The sequence below is a fragment of the Rhamphochromis longiceps genome, linkage group LG12 (genome assembly GCF_057381845.1).
Source record: "Rhamphochromis longiceps isolate RC_006_pf linkage group LG12, R_longiceps_female_GT1.1, whole genome shotgun sequence".
Taxonomy (NCBI): domain Eukaryota; kingdom Metazoa; phylum Chordata; class Actinopteri; order Cichliformes; family Cichlidae; genus Rhamphochromis; species Rhamphochromis longiceps.
Window position 1 is genome coordinate 24,548,889 of NC_140568.1, and position 18,203 is coordinate 24,567,091.

Sequence of the window (18,203 nt, forward strand, 5' to 3'; positions counted from 1 at the left end):
TTTGTATTTTGCAGAGATTTCAGTAAAGTTACTGGCTTTCTTAGTTATCCTGATGTGACTTGGTGTGATTTCATTGTGTTTGACTTGTTTCTACATGCATCCCATACAGCGATTGCTTTCATACCATGCAGACTCAAAAAACATATCAACACAAAGAGCTTCCATGAGGAAATGAAGGGACATGGTGCCATAGCAACTTCACTCGCAGATAATTTGTCATCCACATTTTTTTCAATAGGTGCATTTTTATATTTATAATGACAAATAAATAATAATTGTAAAAAAGCAACAGCAACATTTATTTAATATTTTAAACAGTTTTTTTAACAGTTGGCCTCACAATTACAGTTACATCGTCTTTCTGAGTAGTAAATCAAACTACATTTAAACATGAGAGCACAGAGATCCTAAACAATGCAATCACAGTCGTATGCTCCACACCACAAGAAACAAGGTAAAGGTTTAGGCCTACTCCTGTCCTACTCGATTTTTCTTCAATAAAAAAAAGTGGGAAAAAAGCAAAACAACTCAGAAGTCTGAATCAAAGAGAGAGTGGACAGCTTATTCTATAAAATACATGACAGTCTTTATTTTTTTCAGCTTTTCTTATAACAGTTATTTCGCAATGACTGACCCCCAAAATATAGCTTAACTTTATTGTAACAATTATTGGGTTGTGTTGTTATCAAAACGCAAAAAAGGAAGAAATTTTCCTGACTGTTCATGCATTTTTCTGCAGGCAGTACAGGTCTGTATAGCTTACCTGAAAGAATCACTTTTTTCGAATGGAAATGTAATAACATTAGTGAATACCCATATAGACAGGCACACACAGAAAGAGAGAAAAAACAAACGAATTACAGTTTTACAAAAATAAAAAATAAATCCATCGCGAGATTTCGAACATTTTGTAATGCCAAAGAAATCCTTTTGATAGCGTTTTTCTTTTCATTTTTTTCTTCTATATAAATCTCTCTTTTTTTAGATATATATAATATATGTCTACCGTCTATATTTTCTAAAGGCCCCTTTTCTATCTTTTCTTGTTAGTCTGAAGTCATTGTTCCTTGAAGTTATCGCTTCTTAACGTTAGCGTTATTTATTTATTTACTTACTACATGCAGAAAAATTGTGAATCGATATGAATAAATATATTTTCCAGGAAGAGAAACGTTGCAGTGGGTTGCTGTGAACATAGGCCTGCCTGTAGGATGGTTTCAGAATTATCGAGAAACTAATTGCAATTAGGTTTCGTTTGCTTTTCTACCGTTTTGTAGTCTACAATTTGGCCGTCGTTTCTTTTGCTGAGAAATATGTTTTTGTTTTTTTCTTTAATAGGTAACAAGAAATGATACATAAACTTGTCACACGTCATCTATTAATTGCACGTATTTAAAGATGGCAAATCGAAGAAACAGATTCAACACGTTTTGGATATTATTTTATTTCACAAGTAATTGCTACATCAGCAACATGTCTACATGCATCACTTTAAATATGCTTTAAACAATTGTTCACGATCTAAAAGTAACGGAGTTACTCTTTTAAGATCATATATAACAATGAGGCTAATGCTTCGATGTATTCTACTGACTTCTTCACTTGTGCAGACTGGAGCAGGAGTGTGCAGATGCCGGCAAGTAACAGTTTTAATGTTTACAGCATCTTTATTGACACTGTTTCCTAAACGGTCTAAATGTTCACATTTTCTTTCGCCATTACATTAATACCAGACACACTGAAGTGATTTTGAAGAGTTTTCTACCAGTAACGTGTGAAAGAAGGTTTGTAAGGTCACTGCAGACCAAACATAATGAATTATCTATCAAAAATAATATACTGTGACAACAGGTTTCACAGTTTTCAAACTGATGCAATAAACCTGAATCTGCAAACGGGCTGCCACTTTTTTGATAAAAAACTATAGAAATGAAAAAAGGAAAAAAAAAAACCGAATTGTAAAAAAATCAGCGCCTTCAGGGTGAATAAATTAAAATAAATAAATTAAAATCAAGACAGCACTTGTACATTTACAGGGTGGGGAAAACAATATCTAAAATACATTCTTAGCTTAAAGCCCAGTTAGGGCTTCAGTTGCTGCTTTTGTAACATTAAAATGAAAGAGTTCTGAGGGCATGTGTGTTTCCAGCATCAGGCTTATTTTAAGATCATGAATGTACATTAAATTGCACGCATGACGTTGGATTGCGCAAGTTCAGTGTGGCGTTGGTAGGAACAGATACTCGTTCACCCTTGTAGGCTGCACACTCGTTCACCGTGAGTACTCAAACTAGAAATCACCACTAGATGTCACCGTTTAGCTGTTTAGTCGATGCCCTCACAACCTGGATCTTCCTCGCCGTCTTTCTCCAAAAGAAGCTGTAGACCAGACCCTGAATGGTCCCGTGTACTCCACCAGCTGCTTCATCCATTTTTCTTTGAGGTAAGTGTAAATACATAATACACTATTTATTATCATTTAATTCTAACAATTACTGCTTAATATCCGATTGTGAAAACAATGATAATGTGTACTCTGTTGCAAAGAAAAGAAAAAAAAAACCCAACAACTGTGACATAATAATAATAATAATAATAATAATAATAATAATAATAATAATAATAATAATAATACAGTTTTTCTTATAACTATAAGAGAAAAAAAGTTTTTATTTTTGAACACAGCTGCAAGAGAGACCTCGCACTTTTACAGTTTCAGGTATTCAGTTTAAAAAAAAGCTTGGCTGGTTCTTTACCTTGGAGGTGTTTCATTACGCCAGTTTCTGAATACCGTTTTCATGTGCCAGACAAAGCGCCCCGGGTCCTCTTACAAACTGCATCGTAGGCTGACGTCTACCCTGGCCTCAAATTGGAAAATAGGCAATATTTTTTATTTTATTTTGTTTATTTATTTATTTTTGTCTTTTCGAAGATCAGTTAATGTTATCTGATCCAAACTGGTTTCGCTCATTGATTTGCTCCCTTTTAAACGAGGATTAAATTCAGCATGTTGAGAACCGAATCACTGCTTCATCTCTCAATAATATTTTTTTTATTCCTAAAAACGACATGCCTTTCGATTTTCTGTGCCCCTACTTGAAATCACATTGTCTCATTTGCTGGGGATCTGTTGTCCTGATAAGACCCGAGATAAAGGCTGTATTATCCACGCAAACAAGTGATTTTACCATGAGGAACAGTGGGAATCCACCATGAAGGTGTCTCTTCTATATACAATTCAAATGAGGATGACGGAACAGCGAATTGATCTCCTCCCCAACTCCGATTACAGAACTGGAAAGTGTAAATGTAAGTTCGTGCCCAGAAACGTAGTGGTCTCCCAATTAAAACGTATAACATCATAAGCTCTTTCTTTTGCTTTGTCGAATTGCGCAGATCCATTTCTTTTTTTCTTTTTCCGTTTTGGTTACACTAAAAGGATAACAAGTAAAATAATAAAAGGTTACATTTGTTTAAAAAAAGAGAAAGCCTCCTTTCCAGACCCTTTAGTATAAAAACCTTTCTTCACATCGTCATCATTAAATCACAAAATAACTATTACCGCAAGAATCGTTCATTTTGTTCAAGCTATAGCACCAGAGTGAACACTAAACATTCTTAAAATTGACCACTAATCAATATGCTCAGTTATTTATCATTTCCAACGATAAAGGCCTACGCGTTACATTTTGTTTTTTGGTGATGGTGATGAATACGTGTGTGATGCAACAAAGGATGATGAATGGATTCCCAAATATTCTAATATTTTTTTTATAACAAGTAATGTTGGGCTGCTTTCTAGTTAGAAGCCACGCATAGGTGTGGTGACGGACTCTTGTGGCTTTGAATATCTTTACGTGAGCCAGCCTGACCATTGGTGTTGAGTCACGAGCAATTTAAGAATAAGGTTCAATGACAAGGGGAGTAGCCATAGGGGCTGCATCTGCTGTGGCTGCTAGAAGAAAGTTTGACCTCCCGGAAAACGTCCTAGCAACTTGATCGAAAAGTGACCTATAACCAAACACAAATTAACAGCAGCAGCAGCAGCAGCAACAGCAGCGCTGGATTATGATAACTTGGAGGTAAGTGGTCAGATTTTTCATTTAAGACCCGTGCGGAAACACAATGAATCATAAAAAGAGGGAAGGGGAGGAGAAAAAAGGTGAAAACTGCCATGTTTTAACGCATTTCTACGTGGTTTCATATAAACATGTGATCATGTTTGTGGATATTTTTCTCCAAGAGCACTTGCATTCGCGCTCTCGTCCCTGGCGTCAGCTCTGTGCGCGTGCACGGACACTAAGGAGACAGGCTGAGCAATTGCAACCTAAATGTCAGCGCTGCGTCACTGTTTTTTTTCCCCTCACAAACGGGACAGCAGACTTTTTAGTTATTACTTTTCGACACTGTCAGTTTCTTGCTCTGAGACAGTCGTATCAGTATCACCTCTATGTTATCACCTATGCTGAGTGCCCATTGTTTGCCCACCAGAGAGCTCTTTGTTCATGCATGGTGCATTTACGTATTCAAAAGACATCGCCGATTTACATTAAGAGCCAGTGTATTATTTAATTCTTAAGCACACAGTGACGTCGCTATCTTCGCTGTCGGCTTAATATAAGCCAGCATTAGTCAAATAATTTGATTACTGCATTTGAAAAATAAAGGAAATCATCGCTACGAAGGTGCACAGGAGCTCTGCACAGATCTAAACGGTCAAAACATGAGGAAATGCGTCGCAATAAACACAAGCAAGAAGTGTGTAATGCAAATCTACCCTCTGAATATGCATCAATATTAAAAATAATACGCACACCAGAGCCAACGGCGTCGGAGAATTGAGAATGGCGGAGCGGGTCGTCTCATTACGCATGGGCGGTTTTCCACGCAGGAGCCTGGGTTCTCCTTCTCTTCATGTTTCCCTTTAATTCTGTCTTGCTCACATTAGGGAAGCTTCTTTGGAAGACAAAACAAAGCTATGTTGGCTTTCAATACGGCAACGCACCAAGAACAGGCTGAGGGGAAATACTCCGACTGCGGCCGGGCGGACTATGTAGTAAGAGGGATTTGCATATTTTGATGCGCTAATTGCCTTGATGTATTTAAATATGGCTGCACGTAGCTGATATGCTTGTCTACGTCATTGAACGTGCCCTCGCTGTTAAACTAAAACGTGAATCCGGTTGAATCTAATGGATACGCCTGCAATTAGGCAAGGGATGGGGCTGGGGTAAGGGGGGTAAATGAGAGAGGATGCCTGGAGCCCCCCCCCCCCCCCCCCCCAACCTTTTTTTCCTTTTTTTTTTTTTTTTTTTGCATTTTCCCTGTTTCGGTCACATGATGATTTGCTAAAAGAAATGAAAAATAGGCTACGTGGAAATTGTGGCCGGTGGAAATAACAGAGCGGGAAGCCCGAGGCGTTTGCCTGGAAGAAATGGTGTTCTGGCAGGAGGAAAGCCTTTTAACTAGTTTTACTGGGAAATATCGAACAGTATAATATATCCCACCCACCCACCCCCAAAAAAGAAAAAAGTACGTCTTCACCGAGAGAATTATATAAAGACACTGGCTACTTGTAGGTTACTGACAAGTGGGTCACTTCATTCTAACTTTTTTTTTGTGGTGTAAAAAAAAATCTCATCTTTCTTTTCTTTTCACTCTCTCTCCAAGCTGTGTATACGTGCGGACGTGTGTGTGTGTCCAATTTGGGAGGGGCGGTGTGTGCGTTATGAGATTAGCCTACCTCTTATTAGGCAACTGGGACCAAGGTGGATTTATAAGTCTTAGTATGGGCCTGTGCTGTACACCGAGATTGAATCAAAAGATTCTGAGTGAAGTTTAAAAGTGTGTTTCTCCCCTTTCTTTTCATTAGACCCCATTCTAGACTTAGTTTGGGAATTGCATGTAGCAAATCATTTCCCCTCTGTCTGGAAACCGGTAAATGCGTTCCGTTTGTCAAAGCGTGTTAGCGAAGCGCCTGCAGCAAATTCATTACCACCCAACTGCGAGGCTCACTTCGCAACCTGGTCAGGCAAGAGGAGGGAGTTGTCCACGCCAAACCGCGAACAATGCTGCCTTAGTTCGTGCGTGCAACAAAAGAACCGAGGGAACTTGTTTGAATTTCAGAGCACGTCCTCTGCTCACACAGAAGGATGGACTTTACCCCCCCAAACCCACAACCCCTCCTCCTCCTCATCATCATCACCCCCTCCCTCCTCATCCGAACCCACCATCAACAGGGGGAGAAAAAAACTTGCACACTCTGAGAAGCTCAACTGTGCATGCACTTTTTTTTTTTATTTGGTGCTTGTAGACGTTATGGGAAAGTTGTGTCTCTCCCTCTCCCCATCCCTCCCTCTTTCTCCTTCTCTTCGTCTGTCATGTGCGTGGGATGCTCATGCTTTGCACAGAGCAGCTGTAGTACGCCGAATACAGGCTAGAGTGTTAGCGGCAATTTTAAAGTCCCCCCCTCCCCTCCCTTCCGCCCCCCCACCCACCAAATAATACGGCTGGGATATTTGAAGGGAACATACACCATATCACGGTACACTCGGACCCCGTTGTTCTTCACCGGGTTGGGACGGCTTCTGGTCTGATTGTGACTCGCCATTAGGAAGTAAGTGCAACTTGTGTGTCTGATTTAAAGATTTCCTTGTGCGCAAAAGTTGAATCTAGACTATCGTTTAAAAACATGCGCTGCTGTTTTCTTAAAATACGTCGCTGAATGATGTCTCGCAATTGCGTTACACTTTCAGGAAAGAAATGTGAAGTTTGTGGCTTTTAACCTTTTTTGCACAGTTTGGAAATAAGACACTGATTGGCAGCCTTTAGATGCATTCAGATCCTAAGTTAGGCTTTATTCTCACAAAGAATAGTTTAATGCTATTAACTTTAAGAGCGTCTTCACTCTTTCATTTCAGCCTTCTGCAATTAAGTCATCTTTAAAGATTGTCAGCAGTCTTACTAGAGTAAAGGGTGCGTCAGAGATAATCTTCTTTCGTCCTCTCTGGTTATGAAAAACAGCCGAGCATAAAAAGAAGTGCTGTCCAAAATTTGACATTATTATTACACCCACATAAGGCATACTTCAGCGCCAATGAATCCACCGTGTTTGGACCTGAAATGTCTTGGTACAAAAGACACAAAAAACACAAAAAAGTTTGACTTTACTCTGAATGAATAACGTCACCAAAATCGTCACACACCGTCTTAAAAACAAAGCGTTCGTTGTACAGTTTTACTTATGTAGGTGTTATTAGCATGAATGCGTCGTATGTTCGAATAAAGCTAATACTGCAAAGAGAACTGCACCCTTCTGAAATGTTTGGCTTCTCGGCATTGTGTCTTTAACTTTCGCGGAAATGCAGCTTCTTGTAATTGCACAAGGATCAGCAGGTCTTACCTCTGAAAAACGGTGAGCTGTAATGAGAGCGTGGTCTCTGTGTGGAGGCCCATTCTGAACCCCTCTTTACCTTAATCAGGTGTGCTTTATATCGAAAACCGCAATGATATGCAGTTAGTCACCCAACAGATCAACAGAAGGACAGGATGATTTTTGGATGTGGTGAAGCTTACGGTGCATTAAAAGAAATAAAGACATTAACAATGTGTGCGTAAATTATATAATTTGGGGGCATTTTCCATTGTGCGAAGATCGCATTTGGGCAAATTCGGATATATCACGTTGCGAGTGGAATATGTTGTTTGGAAATGGACAGCTGAGATTCGCAAATATGAATTTACTAGATGTGACTGTGAACGTTTGAAGGAGTAAAGTGTGTAGAGTAATCCCCCATTGAAATGCACAGGCCCTGTGACTCATATTTGCTCATTAAAACACCTCTGCTTTGCCCCTCCCATCCACGAAATGAGAGTACACTTGAGGGCCAGGTCTAAAACTGTAGCAAGTGAATGGAACACCTGAAGAAGAGGAGAAAAAAAAGTTAATGTGCCATTGACAAATAACTGGATGTTAATTTATCACCGATATGCACGCATGAACCGACTCAGCCAAGGTGTGAGATTGACCTTTTTAATTTTATTTTATTGTGAGCTGAGAGCCTTTCGCAGTTCGAACAGAATCAAAGTTCTGCACAGGATACAAGAAATGCACTCGATAACCTGCAGCTGCATGCTCCTGCGCATGATCCATCACATGTTCCATGTGCGTGTTATTGTTGACACACTTACAGAGCCCCTATATTTTTGACCTATTTGTGCCGAGCTATCAGTTAACTACTTGCATTTCTACGGAAAAAGTGAGCGGGTTAACATCCTCGCGGAAAAGCGCTGGGGTCTCATTCCGCGGGAGGCGACACCGGCAGCCTACCTGAATGCCATTGTAGTCTGCCCATCTGATTGCGACGATGGCAAAAAGACAAAAACAACAACACACAAGCGGCTATTAAGGATTTCGACGCAAAGATCGAGCACGTGAGAGCAATTTGACTCCTGTTGTACAGATGTGTCTCGTGTGAGGAGCAGAGCAGTGAGCAAACGGGTACCGTGTTATTGCGAATAGAAAAATACAGCCTAGACAGGAAGACGCTGGCGCTCAAGCAGCGCAGCGATGCTCTCCTCACAAAGTTGTTTCGTTTTTATTGTTTAATAGCTGCAATTTCTGCTCGAGTCTCCCACTAAAAGCAGTAGTATCGCTCTCATTCTGTGTAAAAAAAAAACCCCACATATGGTTCCCTCTGCGATCCATTTTCATCCCTGTGTGAGAGAGGGTGTGCAGACTGCTCGCTGCAAGGCGGACTTACTCCAACGCGCTCTGTGTAATGGATGAAGATTGAGCATTGATATGAGGCTGCATTTGCGATTTTTTTATGACATCACCGGAGTTACTTTGTCGTGGTCTGAGGCCTTTGACCTCACTGGGGTTGGTCCATATTTTGGCCACCCCCAGCCCCTTATCCTTTGGGGATGGCCCTTATCCCCCCCTTTTCAGACTGATCGACCATGCAAGCCTGCAGAACGGACCCTTTGGCTCATAGTCATCGGTTTTTATCTTTCCTTAAGTACACATTGGATGCGAGCGGACAACTTGACACTCTGGCCAAAAAAGAAAGAAAGAAAAAAAAAAAACAAGCTCCTGTCTTCATAATCCGAAACATTTGCGTCGTAATTCCCTCTGCTGTTATTGCACTTTCCACAGGAAACAGGATTTCCCACCTTCTCTGCCGCGTTTCTTCTCCACTGGCCTCGCAGGATATCTATTGCCACTGCCACAACGACTTAATAGAGGCGAAAGAGCCTTTTGTGGGATTGAAGCTATTTGCATTGCAAATGATGGCCCCTGTGCAAGGATGACTACACCTTACCGCGATTTTGAAGGCCCTCTTCAGCTCAGTAATACTGGTTAATGTCAAGTGAATATGACATTAACACTGGGAATATATATCTTTTTTTTTCTTTTACACCAGGTGTCTAACAGTTCGGGCTGTACTATGGTCCCCTCAACGACAAAAATAAGGGAATATAAGGGATATAATGCACAATGTGACTTGAAGCAGGAAACTGATGACTTTTTTCCCCACCGCTATGTATATTTGAGTTCTGAGAGATGGAAACTTGGAGACCAGAAGATGAAATACACATGTGGATTATTGCTGAAGATTGGGAAGTGGGTTGTTATCTTTGGTTATCTAGCTGTATGAGTGTTCTGCTCGTCATAAAGCTAGATAACCGAAAGTAAAAACTACTTCCAGACTCGTCGAGGACTTTTGGACCACCTATTCCTACTCAGTTTCCCCATGGACCTGAGACTGTAGATGTGATTCATCTAAATGGGTTTATTTTTGTTCTTTTATTTATTATCATTTTTGTATCCCTCCCTCCCCTTACACACGTGCAAGCTTATCCACATTTAACCACACACACACACACACACACACACACACACACACACACACACACACACACACACACACACACACACACACACACACGCACGCTGAACTTTTCCTTAGACTGAAACACTTATGTTAAATTGTTTCATACTTTCTACAAATTGTTTTCAATCTAAATGTAGTTTTTAAGCTTATGGGGAGCATTAAAGATTGGCATTAAGAGCTTCTGTAGTAATCCACGTGTACGACTCCATGCTTCTTATTCCAGCATGATCGAGTCCGGCCAGGAAACGGCGCTGGCATTCCAAACAGTAATAATTAGGACATATACTGGAGTGACAAAAATGGAGAGAGAGAGAGAGAGAGAGAGAGAGAGAGAGAGAGAGGTGGGGAATAGGGGTAAAAGCAGGAGGGAGGTGGCAGAAGAGGGAGGACAGGAGGGAGGGAGGGGATTGGGGAGATGTTGGGGTGGGAGGGGGTGGGGGATCGGGCCCGCTTAATTGATTCCGTTAACCGCAGTGCAGGAGATGTGAACGACTGGACGATCCCATTCCCACGCTCGGTGGGGCAAGTGGCAATGCCATGCCCAGGCCCAGTATGACAGACAGCGCCGTGAGGACCTGGAGGGGCTGGGTGGGGGGATGGGGGACGACAGGGGTCATGAAAAGACGTCAAGTGCACCAGACTCATCTGCATCCCCAAAGAAAGAGGCGACGTTTCCCAGCCCCAGCCGACGCGGCGCTCCTAAACTTGGAGTAGTAACGGTCCTGAATGCGTTAATGTCTCCACAATTGTAGCAAGTGATAATGAGGACTTGGTGGGGGGGGGGGGTGTCATTATTTTAAAACTCTGCGGTTTATGGCCGCATGTGCCCTGTGTGCGCGCGTATCCGGGCATTTTCCTCGAGAATAATTTTGCAAATGAGTCTTGGAGCAGTTGAATGGATCACAGCTCAGCACTTTGTATTTGAACTTGACCGCGAACGTCCTAATTGAGATTAAGAAAACAATGTCGGGGGTAGAAAATTAGCTGGCACAGATAAAACTGTGGGGTGACACATGGGACCAAGCGTTGTAACGCACATTTAACTGCCTCCCTCAGACGGGCCTTTAAAAAAAGAAAACACATTTCCTCCAGTAAAAGAAGTTTATCACTCATGGTGCTGTAGATTCGAGCTTTTAACGCCTGTAAGCTTGCGAAGATGCCTGCTAGCCTTCTCGATGATTGCCTGATCTTAAAAATGAGAGGTTGTTTCCATTGCAACCCACGTGTTTCCAGCTTGCCTGTTTATTTTGAATATTTACAGATTTAATTTCATATTCATTCTTTGTACTCCCATTCACAGTGCATGTTTTTCCTTTCTTTTTTCCCTTTCTTTTTTAAAAAAGTTCAGATTAAAAAACCCCATCTGATTAAGTCCTATTTCAAGTTCAGCATATGTTCACAGTCTTTTGCAACAGAGGATTATTTAGGTGCCGTGTTAAACAGAGGCACAGTGGCTGAATTCAACACCGGCTTTGCTGAAAAGGTCTCTTGCAGACTTTCTCACACCGTCAGACAAAACTAGTGTCTCTTGTTCCCGACCCCTGTCAAAGACGGCATACAATACCGGGTCGTTTGGCCGAAAGAAATTTGAGAACACAATTTGGGCCGAGCTGCGGTGAATAAAACAAGTCTTATTGTCCTCGGTTAAGTCGATTGAAATCCTTGTCTAGCGTTATGAAAGAGAACAGTGTTTTTAAGTCTGGGGGGCACACCAAATGTCAACTCGGAGTCAGGAATATAAAAAAAAAAAATTAAAAAAATGCCTCCGTCACTAAGGCAACATCTCATAGCCTGTCATTAGCCAAATTTTCGACTGTGGCATATTCAGCCTGTCCTTATTACAAATTATGCTATATATATATATATATATATTGGTTTTCTTTAAAAAAAAAAAAAAAAGAAGAAGAAGAAGAAAAAGAAAAAGAAAGAAAAAGCATATATGCTGAATTTGTGTATGCTGCTGATCTATCCTAGTAGTCACTAATGGACCTTAGTTCAAGGCTTGTGAATAGAATTTGAAATGTAATGCTTGGTTGTGCTATTACCAGGAGAGAGCAGCATCAGGTCTCAAACAGTTGCAAATCACACTTGCATGTCTCTCCTACTTAATAACCTCCTTTGCTGCATGCAGGGAAGATGCAGTATGATTGGCGGCTAGCGTTTGTGTAGTTTTTGGGCTTTTAAATTCTAATTTGGTTCAAAATGCTGGTTTTATATGAAGTGGAAGCCACTGCTGCCATAAGTCCAAAAAATAATCAATAGGATTCTCTACATGTGATGATTACTTGGCCCCATCTGAAACTTACATTTAACTGATCCTGAAAATGTGCATCTTCTGTTGTGCATGGTCTCTAAAATATGCCTTAAATTAGTTAAGTGTCCTCCAGTCTGTGAGGAAGCTTTTATATTATTCACGGAGGTGTTCCTAGTACAGTATAGTATACAAACAAGGCTCTCATTCTCGTATCTATAGCTATATATATATATATATATATATATATATATATATATATATATATATATATATATATATATATATATATATATATATTATTTAAATAATCGGTTAGCCTTCCATCCATGTTCACACATGCAGTCCACTGCTGCCACACCACTGTTGTCACCTGATTTGTTGAGTAACATAACCATGACGACCATCATAGAAGGTGTTTTCATATTCATTGGCCGTGCAATCAGCATATTTTATGTGAATGTGTCTGGGCGCTTTATGTGATTCCTCTGTGCCTCTGTGCTGTGTAAGGCAGGTGCAATAGCAGGTTTATAGTATGTACCAGACTTGGATAATTTGTGCGCCAGACAAAGGATGTGAATATAGTATATAGTTCTCATACAGGTAACACACACACACACGTATGTACATATATATATATATATATATATATATATATATATATATATATATATATATATATATATATATATATATATATATATATATTCCTGTGCAGCTAGAAAAGCTGGCAGATTGTGGGTATACAGAATTATACACGCTACTTAGTTAGTTACAGCCACTTAGTTTAAAAAAAAAAAGACATCATGTGTATCTACATAGTGGCGTTTATGCCCTACCATGCATCGTGGATAGCTAGTGAGACTACCACAGTCATGTTGATGAAAGGGAACAATAGCTGTGTCTCAGTCAACAACGTCTGTCTGGCTTGGGCCATGTCTCACTCTTTTTGTGTATATCTCTGTGTGTGTGTGTGTGTGTGTGTGTGTGTGTGTGTGTGTGTGTGTGTGTGTGTGTCCCCTGGACATGAACTTGAACTTGAGACAGGCGGCCAGACACCATCTGTGCACCAGGGGTAATGAATTCAGTGCATTCATGGCTGTGGAGCAAGCCTAGGCCACCACCACCCATTGATGAGCAGATGACTCCTATAGTCTGAGTTAGCTCTTCATCACTAATAGAATTCAACATTACCAGCTGGTAGTAGGGGGGATTGTTTTGTCTGTTTCCCTAAATGAGTAGCGCTGTGCAAGTGTGATGGACCTTACGTGTATGCCTGCATTGTGCATCCTTGTATGCGTCTGCATGCCTGTCAGTGTGTGAGCATGTATGCATGAAGGCCTCCATGTTTTCCTGTTTATCTTTGTCTCTCCATATAGCATATGCAAATTAATTGACACGGACCTCTTTTCCTCCCCATATGTTGGTCTTTTCTCCAATAAAGCGCTGGCCTGCTATTTTAACAACACGACTGTGCTGAATTTATTGCCTTGATAATTGAATGAGCCAGTTCAGTATTTCCCCTGATAAAGGGTAGTAAGTGAATGAGGCATAAACCTTAAACAAGCCAGGCACAATGTGAATTCCTGCAGGCCCTCCTTCTCCTACTCCTCCCTCTCTTCTTCCAGCTCAAGCTTCTGTCACAATCACATACACATACACACAGACGCATGCGCACACACAATAAACTTTTCCCTCTGGTTGGTGTCGCCTTGGCAACGGTAGGTGAGATCACCTTGCGCATGGCAGCATCAGTCCCTGCCAATGCAGGACAGGTTCCTAGTTTCAGCGTGTGTGTTTGTGTGCGTGTCTGTGTGCGCAGGTGAATACAGAGTGTTTTATGCAAGAAACTAGAATGCCACCTACCCCTGTCTCCGTGGCTTAGCGTAAACACAGCTTTTTGTGTAAGGTTACATCTTTTTGCTTAAATCCCTGACATTTGTTAATTGATTAGCTTCAGGTTTCTTCTTGTTTCCTCTTTTTTTTAAATTCATAAACTGAAGTCATTATGGTAATCTAGCTCGTGAAAAATTCATAAGCGTCTCGATATATAACACAAAACAGAGTCTGAGATAGCAAATTCGTGTTTTACAGACACGCACGCTTAAAAGTGTCACTAACTTCACTAAGGGTGTCGCTGCTGATTAACAGGGATCTGATCAGCCACTCTCCATAACAGACCAGCCAACCATAACTTGCCAATAATCCACTAAAGAATGTCATGGCCCAGCCCTTTTTAATGACATCATGCATGGCCACTTGAATGTCTTGTGGGGAGCAGCGGGTATGCTGTGCTCTGCCACACTGTATGCCCCCCCTCTTTCAACTAACTGTGTGGATATGCATGACCGACATGTTAGTCAGACACCTCACTTAACTGTCAAATGTCTGTTATGCAACATAATGGGATTGAGTTTGAAAGCAACACATTTTTGTTGTTTGTATGGTGTAATCCTGCCTTTGTCAGCAACTATGAGCTCTGTTAATATTATCATTAATCTTTTTTAGTATGATGTTAGAAATAAAATGTAAGTAGACTGTCAAATTATTTGACTATGTTTAAAAATTTCATCTTCAAAACTTCAAAACTGGAACCAAAATGAGTTTACATTCATCATTTAAAACTATCTTATGATAATCTGAAAATGTTCTGAGCATGCGTAAAACTCTGAACTTTATTCCATTAACTGAACATTAAGGAAAGGCAAAAGTGAAGCTGAAATTTGGTAATTCCAAGACTGACACTTCTAACCCCCTCACTTAACCCAAACCCAAATCTTATTAATCTGCATCGCCAGTATGCATGCTATGCTCTCAAAGCACCCTACATTTCCCCCCATATTTTATGCATCACCTTTAAAGTTAATCACAGTGTAAAAAATATTCCACAAAAAGCTCAATTTCAAGACAATTAAAAAAAAACAGACATAGGAGGGAATTTTGAGGAAATACAAGCCAGCCCTTTTTAATGCATAACAAAAAAACAGAAAAAGAATTTCCCACCTTATTGTCTAAAAATCAATAAATAAATAAATAATTGAAATCCAAGTTGATATATAGCTTATCTTACTATTTACCTGCACCCCCTGTTGAAGTTTTTAATGGAGTGTTTTTTAAGCTGATAAGATGTTTGTAATTCCCTAAAATCTAACATTACAACAACTTACTAGTAAAATATGCTTTCAGCTTCGTGGCTGTACGATAAGATATCAGCACTGTGGCAGCAGCAGTGCAGACTAAGGCTGTACGCACAAGTGCTATTTTTGCTAAAGTCTGAATCTGGCTGTCTGCCTGTCTATATCTGTGCTCTGCTGGCTTTTGATTATGCAAATACTATGCACTATAAATGAATTAGTACACTTGCATCTGAAACCTGCTTCAAAGCGTGTAAATAATACATTTGGTGTCACTGCATAATTCATTCTCTATTAATTACATACACAAGACTGCGTGCTATACTCTGCATTTAGATGGTGTTAGGGTGTTAGGGCAACGCACACTCAGATGTTGTTTTCTTAAATATAGAACACATTGTGTACACAACCGCAATCTGTCAGTATCTAGATACTTGCTTCCAAAGTGCAGTTTTAATTCAAATTGCCTCTCATTGTTTTCATAATCATTTCCTATTATAAAACTATCTCTGCATTGTCATCCTAACGCAATTTCCCAAACTCTACTGGCTTTAATCGTTGAATTAGTAATTCATTTTTGAGCGGGCTCTTGATTGTGTAAAACACAACGCCCTTTTTCATTGTTTTTCCCCTCCTTTTTCATATCAAGTGCCTCTGTAATTATGTATGAGAGGAGGGGCTTCGCAAAAAAAATTAAATAAGCGCAAATATTTTAGACGCGCATCCCCTACAATTAAAATATGCCCATCGTCGCGCGTTTTGTAAGGCATGTGGTATTGAGGCCGGGCTACAAATTTGAATACGGAGAATCGTTTGAAAAATATATGCTGTTCGGCAATTAAATTATATGAGCACTTGGATGAGGAAGCACTACCACTGCATATAGAATGGTGAGCAGTAGTTGCTACACTCGCATTAGCATCTGGCCCTTTTATGTAAATTTGATGAGAAAGGACTCATGCATATACGCCAGGGCTGGGGTGTACTCGCCTAATATCCTTATTAGAGAGGGATGAATTAAATATTTATTAGGGGGGCTAAGGGTTAGGAAGGGGGGTGGGGGTGGGGGGGGCTGTCCTGTGTTGTCATGAGGACCTGAGGAGAAAGAAGGGGGGGAAAGGGAGGAGGAGACTGGCTTTCTGTAAGAGTGTCTCTCTCTGCCTCAAGGTGCCACCATCTTAAGGCGTTTGGCGGTAGTGAGATTGTGGGGAGGGTAGACCTAAAATGTCCGCTGGCATAGACACACGCACGCATACACATTAATGCATACAAATTTCCGTGAAGCATGTGGATAGCACACAGATCTGAGAGTCAATTATTCAGATACTGTCGTCGGCAGCTATGCATGCCGAGCATTTCATTTGCATCTATTAATTCCTTCGATTACTGTCACTTAGCAGATCGACCTGTGTTTAGCTTTCTGTTGCTCGCCGCTTATTGTGTACGAGCGCTAATACCGGCACTGCGGCTATCACATTTGCTAATATTTTGGGAATTTCAATTTGGCACGTCAGTGTATTTTTATCCCTGGAAACAATTTTCAGCGGAGCCTTCGTTAAGGCCTCGATGAAAGCACTGTAATGAGACACTCCAACTATTTCTTTATATATATATATCTATATAGATATATATAGATTTCAAAATTTCAAAATTTCAAAAATGACAATACGAACGCTACAGAGCAGGCTAAGAAAGGCACTGACAATATTGTAAGTTTATGTAAATGAACGCTTTACTGTTCTCCCTATCATTTTCTGTCTCCTTCTCTCTTACTCACTCTCGCTGTCGCATACACACACTTTAGCTGACCTCTCCTATCTGTTAATTATCATAAATGTGCTTAGTGAGCTGGCACACACGGGCACAAACGGGCACGCGCACACACACACACACGCAATCACATCCCCAGCGCACAAACACACGTTGTGCAGTCAGATACAGACGCAGCATTAGCATTCCCTTTCATCGTGAAGTGCTCCTGAGCATGAAAAAGAATGTGCAGGAAATTATTCAAGATGAATTATGCCACACATCATCCCAAGGATTCAAGCAAAGACACACACACACACACACACACACACACACACACACACACACACACACACACACACACACACACACACACACACACACATACAATGACAAATACACACACACAGCTTACACGCCAAAAAATATGGGGCTCACCAATCTGGGGAAAGTATGTTACTGAAGGAAATTTGGCTCTCGCTACAATTTCAAGATTTAGCTTAAAATGGCCGTTAACTCCCGTACGTGGATGTGCATTGCTGTTAGTCTATTCATTTGTGAGTTGCCATCCTTATACATTGAAACTGTCTCAAAGATTACGTGTAATTATTCCCATGTGAATTCTGCGTCCTTGCACACTTGCCTGTTGTCCCAGTTTTCCATGCATAAAGTATATACACAATATCAGCTGATCCCCTTCCCTACCTCCCGGTTTCCTCTGATGAGTGGTATGCCCTGGCGCATTGCCAAAGATGTGAGAATAATTAAAAGGCTGTGAGTTTGAATCTCGCGTTGGCTAATGGATTGTTACTGAGAGGAAATGAGACAGGCAGCATGGGGGAGCTGGGTGGCAAAGCAGACCTTGACTTTGGATAATGAAACACTGTAAGCCACGGTGGTGGAGAGAAGACACACCTCTCATAAAGCAAATGCTTTTGTTCTGCGACTACTCCCTTTTGTCATATAGGCAGGTGCAATTGGAAGGTGTCGCACAATGTGGGAAAGACACCGTCAATCCTGCGTCACTTCAGTCAAAATAGTCGTAATTTTTTCCCCATTTTAATTTACAATCTCTTCCAAATCTCTGCAGCTCACTTAAATGGGCTTTTTTAAAAAAAAAATGTTTCTCCACACAAGATAATCATTTTATGGCTCGTGTACATTTCCCTTTAT

The 18,203-nt window shown here is 40.7% G+C and overlaps 1 long non-coding RNA gene across 1 annotated transcript in view; it reads left to right on the forward strand.

The window, feature by feature from the left end:
* Nucleotides 1-6,171: 6,171 nt before the first annotated feature.
* LOC146657303 (uncharacterized) overlaps nt 6,172-18,203 on the forward strand; it is a 41,856-nt gene continuing 29,824 nt past the window's right edge. Inside the window, exon 1 of the long non-coding RNA XR_014914051.1 lies at nt 6,172-6,616. This is a non-coding gene — a long non-coding RNA (uncharacterized LOC146657303). The remainder of the gene's footprint in view (nt 6,617-18,203) is intronic.